Below are 8683 nucleotides of genomic sequence, written 5' to 3'. Positions count from 1 at the left end.
TTAACTTAGGAGCAGTGCTGCGATGAAGATAGAGATGTCATTTTCATATATTATTTAATCAAAACTTTATTACTTAACCAAAAATTATGAAATAAAAAGCATATAACAATAAAAAATATGTTTGTTTTTCTAAATATAATTGCTTGTTATATGATCTAGAAAACAATTTCTTCGAAATAAGGAAAATAAAATTTTGTGAAAGTAGGTCACATTACAAAATTAATTATATCTTTAAAAGTAGAGATACAATTTTTCTGCAAATTAGCTTAATTGATAGAGGACACTTCAAGTTTTAATTTCATGTTTTCAAATCTATAGATTGGCCGATTAACTTAATAGTTATTGAATGTCAAAATTCAGAAATTAATTTTCTTTTAAAAACGATATTTTTCTTATAAAAAGCATATCCCAGAAGTCAGAAACCAGTTAATATATAAAAAACTTTGAATTCAATACTCTAATAAACACAATTACTTGAAAAAAATCGAAATTAGTTTAATTATATTAATGATTCAAAAATTTTGTGTAAAGTTCGTTAATAGATGGCATACTATCTTAAGTTAAATTCGCTGAATAATTAAAATGGCACTGAAAAACATAATGTACAGTTGCAGAGTTATTGGTAAGTTCATAGAATTACAAAAGAATAGCTATCGTCGAATTTTTTTTAAGCTTGATGCATCAAAGATATTATCAAAATAAGAAACTAGAATTTTTTCTAAAACGATTGATATACAATATTATATATCTTATTCGATTAACAAATTATATATAATTAAATTAAATGTGCACTAACTTGGGTATGCAAAACAGTTGTAATGGCATTGACGATAAATGTGGGATATGAAATATCTAAATAGTTAGCGTCGAATTTTTATTAAGATTACTGCATCCAACATATTATTTGAATAAAAAATCAGAATTTCTTCTAAGACGATTAATGTATAATAATATATATATGGTTTAATTAACAAATTAAATAAAATTAATTTAATTATGTGCTAACTTGTGGATGCAAAACAGTTTAAATTGCATTGATGATAATTTTGGGAAATGAATGTCAAAATATAGTTAGCGTCGAATCTTTATTAAGACGTCCTTTCAATTTTAAATTAGTTAAAACATTATTATTTAGAAAAAAACTATGAAATAAAAGACAGATAACAGTAAAAAATATGTTTGGTTTTCTATATATACTTAGTTTTTATATAGTAAAAGCATATTTTCTTTAAAAGTGGAAAGCAAAAAATTGTAAAAACGAAGTTACATTACCATATGAATTATAACTTTAAAAGCAGAGATACCATTTTTCTGCAAATTAGCTTATCTGAAAAAGGAGACTTCAAGCTTTCATTGTGTGTATTTGTATCTATAACTTGCTCGATTTACTTAAAAGTTCTTGAGTGTCAAAATTGCAGAAAGAAGTTTTTTTTTAAAAAGACTAGAAGACAGAAAACAATTAATGTATAAAAAACTTTGAATACAATATTCTAATAATCACAATTATATGAAAAAATAGAACATTCACAAATTAATTATAATGAATTTAAATATGCGTTAAATTGTGAATGCACAACAGTTGGAATTGCATTGAAGATATATGTTGGAAGCTTGCTGCATCGAAAATATTGAAATAAAAATTTAGAACTTTTTCTAAGACGATTGATGTACAATGTTATATATCTTGTTCGATTAGTAAATTAGATATACATCCTTCTTCGCTTGTTGTAGGAATCGCCCCTTCAGCAGGGGTGGTTTCCTCAGCTGAGTTATTTCTCTCCTTGTTTCCCGCCCCTTATACAGGTGGACCGTGACGAAGCTGAACCTGTAGAAGATCCTACAGTCGTTGGTTTTGATAACTTCCTGAGACCGGTTAACATTCCCGATCAATAGGAGTTTGCCATTATAGATATTATAGATAATATATAGCTTATATATTATCATATTTAAATATCTTTTCTTATCTTATACATTCGATTTTTTATAATAATAAATAAACGAGTAAAAATATTTATTAACGGTTAATAATTAATAATTAAGTTTGTTTTTTTTTGATATCATCTGGTTTCGTATTATATTTTTATAAATTAAAATTTTTTTCAGCTATCAAACAAACCACAATAAAACGCTTATATTTAGAAATTTGAAGTAAATATTTCGTTCTTTATTTTAGAACATCCTCAGTGCTGTAATAATTATACAAAATAAACATTACAATTAAAATAGTACCTTTACTTTTAATATAAAGCTTAACTTAAGATTTATGAATCTAAAATTAAAACAATATATACGTAAATTAACATTTATATAAAATGTTAACACTACTGAACACAAAAATATTAAATAAACAATAATTATTATTATTTTTAACATCACATGTGTTGAGTGATCAGACAGTAATTAACATAGAACCAAAAATAAAAAAATGGAAATATATAATCTATTTTGTTATGTTAAAAACTTTAGTACAACCTATATAGTTGTCTTTGTTTTATAAATACAAATAATTATATACATTATTATTATTTCTATTAAAAGCTCTCTGTATCAATATCCATCGGTCAAATTATTTTCTTTCTTCTTTTTGTTTTCTTTTAACCGATATTTGTCAAGTAGTATAATGAGCACTGAAATTCTCTGTATCTTTTTAAAATTCACCACCTGAGACCATATGCTTTGGAGCATATACTGTTATTTCTTTTTAATTGATACACCTCTGTTTTCGTGTTTAATCCAGCTTTTAATAGTGAGTCAATAATTGAATTAGTTTTAGTCTCAATTGATGTGGTAGGATCTTTATTTACAACTTCATACATATTTTTGTCACTAAATATCTCTGTCTTATATTGGAAATATTCTTCCTTATATGAATTAACAGTAGAGTTTCTCTTATCTGCTCTTGTCACAATAATGTTGTTATTATCATGTACACATTTTTTCATAGCATTTATGTATTTTTTCATACTATTGGTTTTATTTAGTAATTGTCCATTTGAATAAAAATTGGTAATCATATTTATTCCTTTCATTCTCAATTGGTCTAATTTATTATTGTTATACGGATGTTGTTGTATACAATATTCAAAATCTTTAATGATAGTAGTCATGTTGACATCTTTCTTTTCCAATTGTATACCAAATTTTGGACCCATTCCTATTATTCCCATAACATTGAAGTTCCTCCACCAGTCCAATCAAATGGGCAATTACTTAATAAAACCAATACATCTTGACATCTTTTTTTTTCAGTTGTAGAGAAAATTTTGGACCCATTCCTATAATTCTTTGGACTGGTGGAGGAACTTCAACGTTATAGGAATTATAGGAATGGGTCCAATATTTTGTATACAATTGGAAAAGAAAGATGTCAACATGTCTACTACTATTATGTACTATTTTTTGTTTTTTTTTTTTTTGGCAAAATCAATTTATATATCAATATATATATGTATGTGATTTAAATTAACCAATAGGTAATGAAATCGCTTTTACAGTTTATGTCGCCATTGCGAACCGTCGCAATTTAAGTTAATAGTACAGTGCTAGCACACTGATGCAAATTAATATGGCGTTTACATTGGCCGAAAATGACAATCTTATACGCTTTATCCTTAAATCAACTACTGTATCTTTTTTCTAGAAACATAAAACCAAGAGTCAAACTGTTATTCAACTCTGCTACTGTTATAAAATAAAATATATAAATGAAATAAAAAAAAATCACGTTTTCTCTAATATACACTTCTATAGCGTAAAGTACTATAAGGATGACTTATTTTATTGTCCTTATGGTACATTAAAATATTCTATAATATAATTATACATTCTTAAAAATTCATATTATTAAATTATTAAAACAAAGTTTTCTGCTTTTCTGATAAGAATTTTCTTTTGTTCGTCATCACTATGGAAAATTATTTGCATTTTGGGTTTCTTACAAATAAGAGCACTTTGTCAGAGAAAAACATATCAATGAACAATTAATATTTTAAAGGCGATTAATCCAAACAATGTTTTATAATGATTGTTTTTTCAATTAATTTTTTCAATAATATTGAATAAGAGTATATCATTTTTCTGAAGAGTTTTATATATAGCTTTTTTATTAATTCCAAGAAATATTTAAAATTTTTCTATTTTGATTTACCTTGTTTATAGAATCCAATCAGCTGATTGCAATATTTTTTACAAAGGTATCGGTAGAGCAGGCTAAAGTTAGTACTTTTTTAAATTAATTTTATCGAATTTGTTAATCGAATAAGATATATAATATTATATAACAATCGTCTTAGAAAAAACTCTAGTTTTTTTTTAAATAATATCTTAGATGCAGCAAGTCTAACAAAAATTCGACGCTAACTATTTTGACATTAAATTTCCCAAATTTATCATTAATGCAATTTCAACTGTTTTGCAACCACAAGTTAGCGCATTATAATTTTTTTTTTGTTTTAATACTTATACATTTATTTATTGCATCTTCTCTTACAATGAGACTTACAATAAGTTTTAATATCTTATCACTAATTACATAATATTACAAATTTTTATCTTAACTATACATTGTATAAAATAAAATAAAATAAGTTCAACATCACGTAGACTTATATACTGTTCAGACACACCTTAGTTTCGCAAAAATCTTAGTTTCATCTTCGTTTCAGCGAAACTAATGTAATAATAAGATTATATTTTATTTGGTCGTTAGATTTTTTGTATAAGTAAAACAACTTCCCGTATTGCTCGTCATGTTAAGACTGATTTTTATTTTCATATTTTCCTTAAATCTAACATAATTTCTTATGACTAATTTCCAATAGAATCTTATCTAATGATTTTATTGGTTAATACTTAAATTACTATCGTCTAATTGGTTAACCCAAATTAGACGTATATAATAGTTTACATTTATCAGTTATATTCTATTTCACAGTGGCACACATCTGGTGACCAACTGTATTGAGGGTAAATCATATTGCATGCACAATTGCTTGCAATATGATCTGTGAAACACTTAACACAATTTCATGTGCTGAGCATGCCGCAATCTAAATTGTCAAATGCATATTGGAACAATTAAATATGCATACAAATATTTTGTCATAAAGAAATGACAAAATAGACGAGTCAAATTTCTGACCCATAAATTATATCATACTTGACAATTTAGGTTTTTCGGTCATGCTTGATATTTGAGTGTTTCGGTTTGATGTGACACATTAAATATCGCACACAACGTATTGTGTGTGGTCATGGTTAATATGCCACTACACTAAGTTGTTCTTTCCATACAAAACTTAGTTTCAATGTCAAAACGAAAATAAGGAAAATAGCCTATAATGGGTTGTTTCATTGGAGTGAATGTTAGGTGATTTCTTAAGAAAGTGGTTCAACTTTAGCAAATTACTAATAAGAAAGGTGCGGTTATTACTTAAAGTTGTTGAATATTAATTATTGGCTGGACGATCAGCTCTTTTTAGGCGGGAAGTAATTGATAGAAGTGCGAGATTTCTTGCTAAGGGATTAATATGCTCCGTCAGCTTTTTATTGTAATTTTTTCTTATATTGCCAAATTCAGCTTTAACTAGGGGAATTTGTAGATTTCGGTGTATACTTTCATTCCTAATATACCATGGGACACCAGTGATTATTATTAGTGTTTTTGACTGAATTCTTTGTACAATTTTAATATTTGAAGCACTAGAATTACCAAATATCTGGATACCATAAGTCCATATTGGTTTTATGATGCTGTTTTACAATAGTACTTTATACACAGGCACAGAGAAGATCTGCTATTAATGAGCCAATGCAACTTAGAGGCTTGGAACTTCATCTAAATTTTTTTAGCTTCAATATGTTTACGCCAAGTTAGTCGTCTATCTAGGTGAATACCTAAGTACGTTATGTTATCTGCTTGTGGTATGGGAATGTTATTTAATGAAATTGTTGGAGATGTACTCCGATTTAAGGTAAAAGTGACGTGTCTACATTTTAGTTCATTAATTTTAATTCGCCATTTTGACAACCATTTCTCCACCCGAAATAAGTGAGATTGAGGTTGGTTTGAAGCTAGCACAACGTTTTTGTTTCGACATAAAATTGTCGTATCATCAGCAAACGTTGTGGTGACGACTGAGCTACTTATTGGGATATCAGATGTGTAAAGTACATACAAGATAGGGTCAAGAACACTTCCTTGTGGAACGCCAGCTTCTATTGGGAAATTATTAGAAGTATATGGCTTACATTTCACTTTAAAGCTTCTATTATGCAGATATGATTCTAAAACTGAGTGGACATTTGAAGCTAATGAACAGCGTATCTTATATATGAGCCCATTATGCCATACTTTGTCAAAGGCTTGTTTAACATCGAGAAATACCACGGAACAATATTCTTTGAGCTCAAATGCGTGTCTTATTTCGTTCGTTATACGTTTCACTTGCTCAATAATTTCATGTTTTCCCCTAAAACCAAATTGGTGGGAGGGTATTAAGTTTTGATCGTCAAGGAACGGTTTTAGTTTTAAAAGCAGTGCTCTTGCAAAGAGTTTAGAAAGGCATGTCAATAAGCTTATTGGCCTGTATGAAGAGGCAAGCTTGGGATCTTTACCTGATTTATGAATCATAATAATCATGGATGTTTTCCACTCTGTTGGGTAAAAACCAAATTTAATAATGGCATTAAAAAGTCTTGTGATAAAATTTATAGCCATAAGGGGTTAGTTTTTAATCGTGATGGGTGAGATATTATCATATCCCGGTGCCTTTTTGCAATCTAACTTGTTTGTGATTATTCGTGATATTCATATCAATAAATGGTGCATGTAGATCCTGAGTGGGAAAGTCATAATGTCTTGTTGCAGGATTTGGTTGGAACACCTCTTTTGGGTAATCAGCAAAAACGTTAGATTTTTCTTCATCACTTCGCGCCCAGTTTCCGAGAAAGTTTCTTATTGGAGACTCTGATTCTATGGGGGAATTTATACCTTTTCTAGCATTCCACAAGGATGAATGGTTTTTGCCATTTGGATATAGATTTTGAATAAAATTATACTGCCTGATTTTGGTTTCCTTGTTTAATGCAGATCTAAGTCTCCTGTCGGCTTCCTTAAATAAGTTTTTCGCTAAAGCGGACCTGAGGATCATCAACTAAGCAAAATGTAACTGGAGAATGGTCAGAAGACAAATCGCAGATTGTGTCTGTTGGATAAAATTTCTGCTTATACCTTTGATCACGGCGAAGTCTATTAGGTTTGGTATTTTATTGTTATCGATAGCCCAATATGTTGGCTGCCTAGGAGAGATTACGTCTAGTGCATTTTTTCTATTTAGAATAGAATTGTAAAGCTGTTTATCTTTTGGATTAGAGAGCTGTGAACCCCAATACGTGTGCTTGGCGTTGTAGTCTCCTGCTGCAAGAAATCTGCAACCTAGAGATAAGAAGTAATCCGTAAATTAGATCTCAGTAATGTTGAAGCGAGGGGGGCAGTAAACTGCCCATAAAGTTAAATTTTTCCCTTTGTGCTTAAGGCATATTGATGTGGCTTGCATATAATTATGAGCATATGTATCTAGAAAATTGTGTTTTAGACGCCTTCGTATCAAAATACCTGTACCACCATGTGATTTGCCATCTGGGTGAGTGGTTTTATAGAACAAATAACCAGAAATAGAAAAGAAATTTTTGTTTGTTAGATGTGTTTCTGATCAAAGCATTACATTCACACTTTCTCGGGACATGAAATTTGTGAGTTCAAGTTTATGTTGGTTTAAGCCGTTTGCATTCCATGTACAAATTTTTAAAGTACTCATTATTTAGACAAAAACATTTGCATTAATTGGCTTTTGCATTTTAACTATCTCGTTAAGAGTAGTTTGCATGATTGACATGAACTGAGTTAAGCTCTGAGTGAGAGTGGAGATCATTATTTCTAAACTATTACTTTGAACTGGAGGGGCTTGTTGATTGTGAGATTTAACGACATTAGCATATGAAACACCTGGTGTAACAGGCTTACAAGTTAAAGGTTGAGGTACTTCAACTAATTTAATGGGTTTGCTTCTTGTAGGATTACGCAACGCTTCTTTCTGCAGAGCTAGTGTGATTTCCACTGCAGTTGCTACATTTTTTGGAGTTGGTATCCTTTAATGCTTTTTTATCGCATTCGGAACTATGGTGAATCTCGCCACAAGCTACACACACTGTACGAAGAGTGCAATATGACTTAGTATGGCCATACTCTTGGCAGTTTGTGCATTGCACCGGACCATTTCTTTTGTGTGACTTCTCAACGCTAATTCTGCGGTGAAGTAAATACTGTAGGTTGTAAATGGGATGGCTCTCATTTTTTTTAAGCTTAGAAGCTTCCGGGTGAAGTTCAATTTTGAACACGGATTGTGGGATTTAATCTTTGTTAACAATGTTTATAACTGCTTTAGCGCTAAAGCCTTTTTCGCTTAGGAAATTTGTGATTTCAATGGGTTCTACACTAAGTTTTCTAATAATATTAACATAGCGTTCCATGCCTGTTTGGATTTTAATTTTATGTTTTGGACCAGCTATGTCGGAAACTACAAGCGATGCTGCTGAAGATACGTTTTGTGAGCTTTTAACAGTTCGAGTCATTTTTTGAGGCAATTTGTTTGATGCGTCTATTACTAGATAAGCATTACGTTTG

The sequence above is a fragment of the Teleopsis dalmanni genome, chromosome 1 (genome assembly GCF_002237135.1).
Source record: "Teleopsis dalmanni isolate 2A chromosome 1, ASM223713v2, whole genome shotgun sequence".
Classification (NCBI taxonomy): Eukaryota; Metazoa; Arthropoda; class Insecta; order Diptera; family Diopsidae; genus Teleopsis; species Teleopsis dalmanni.
This window is presented reverse-complemented; position numbering follows the sequence as displayed.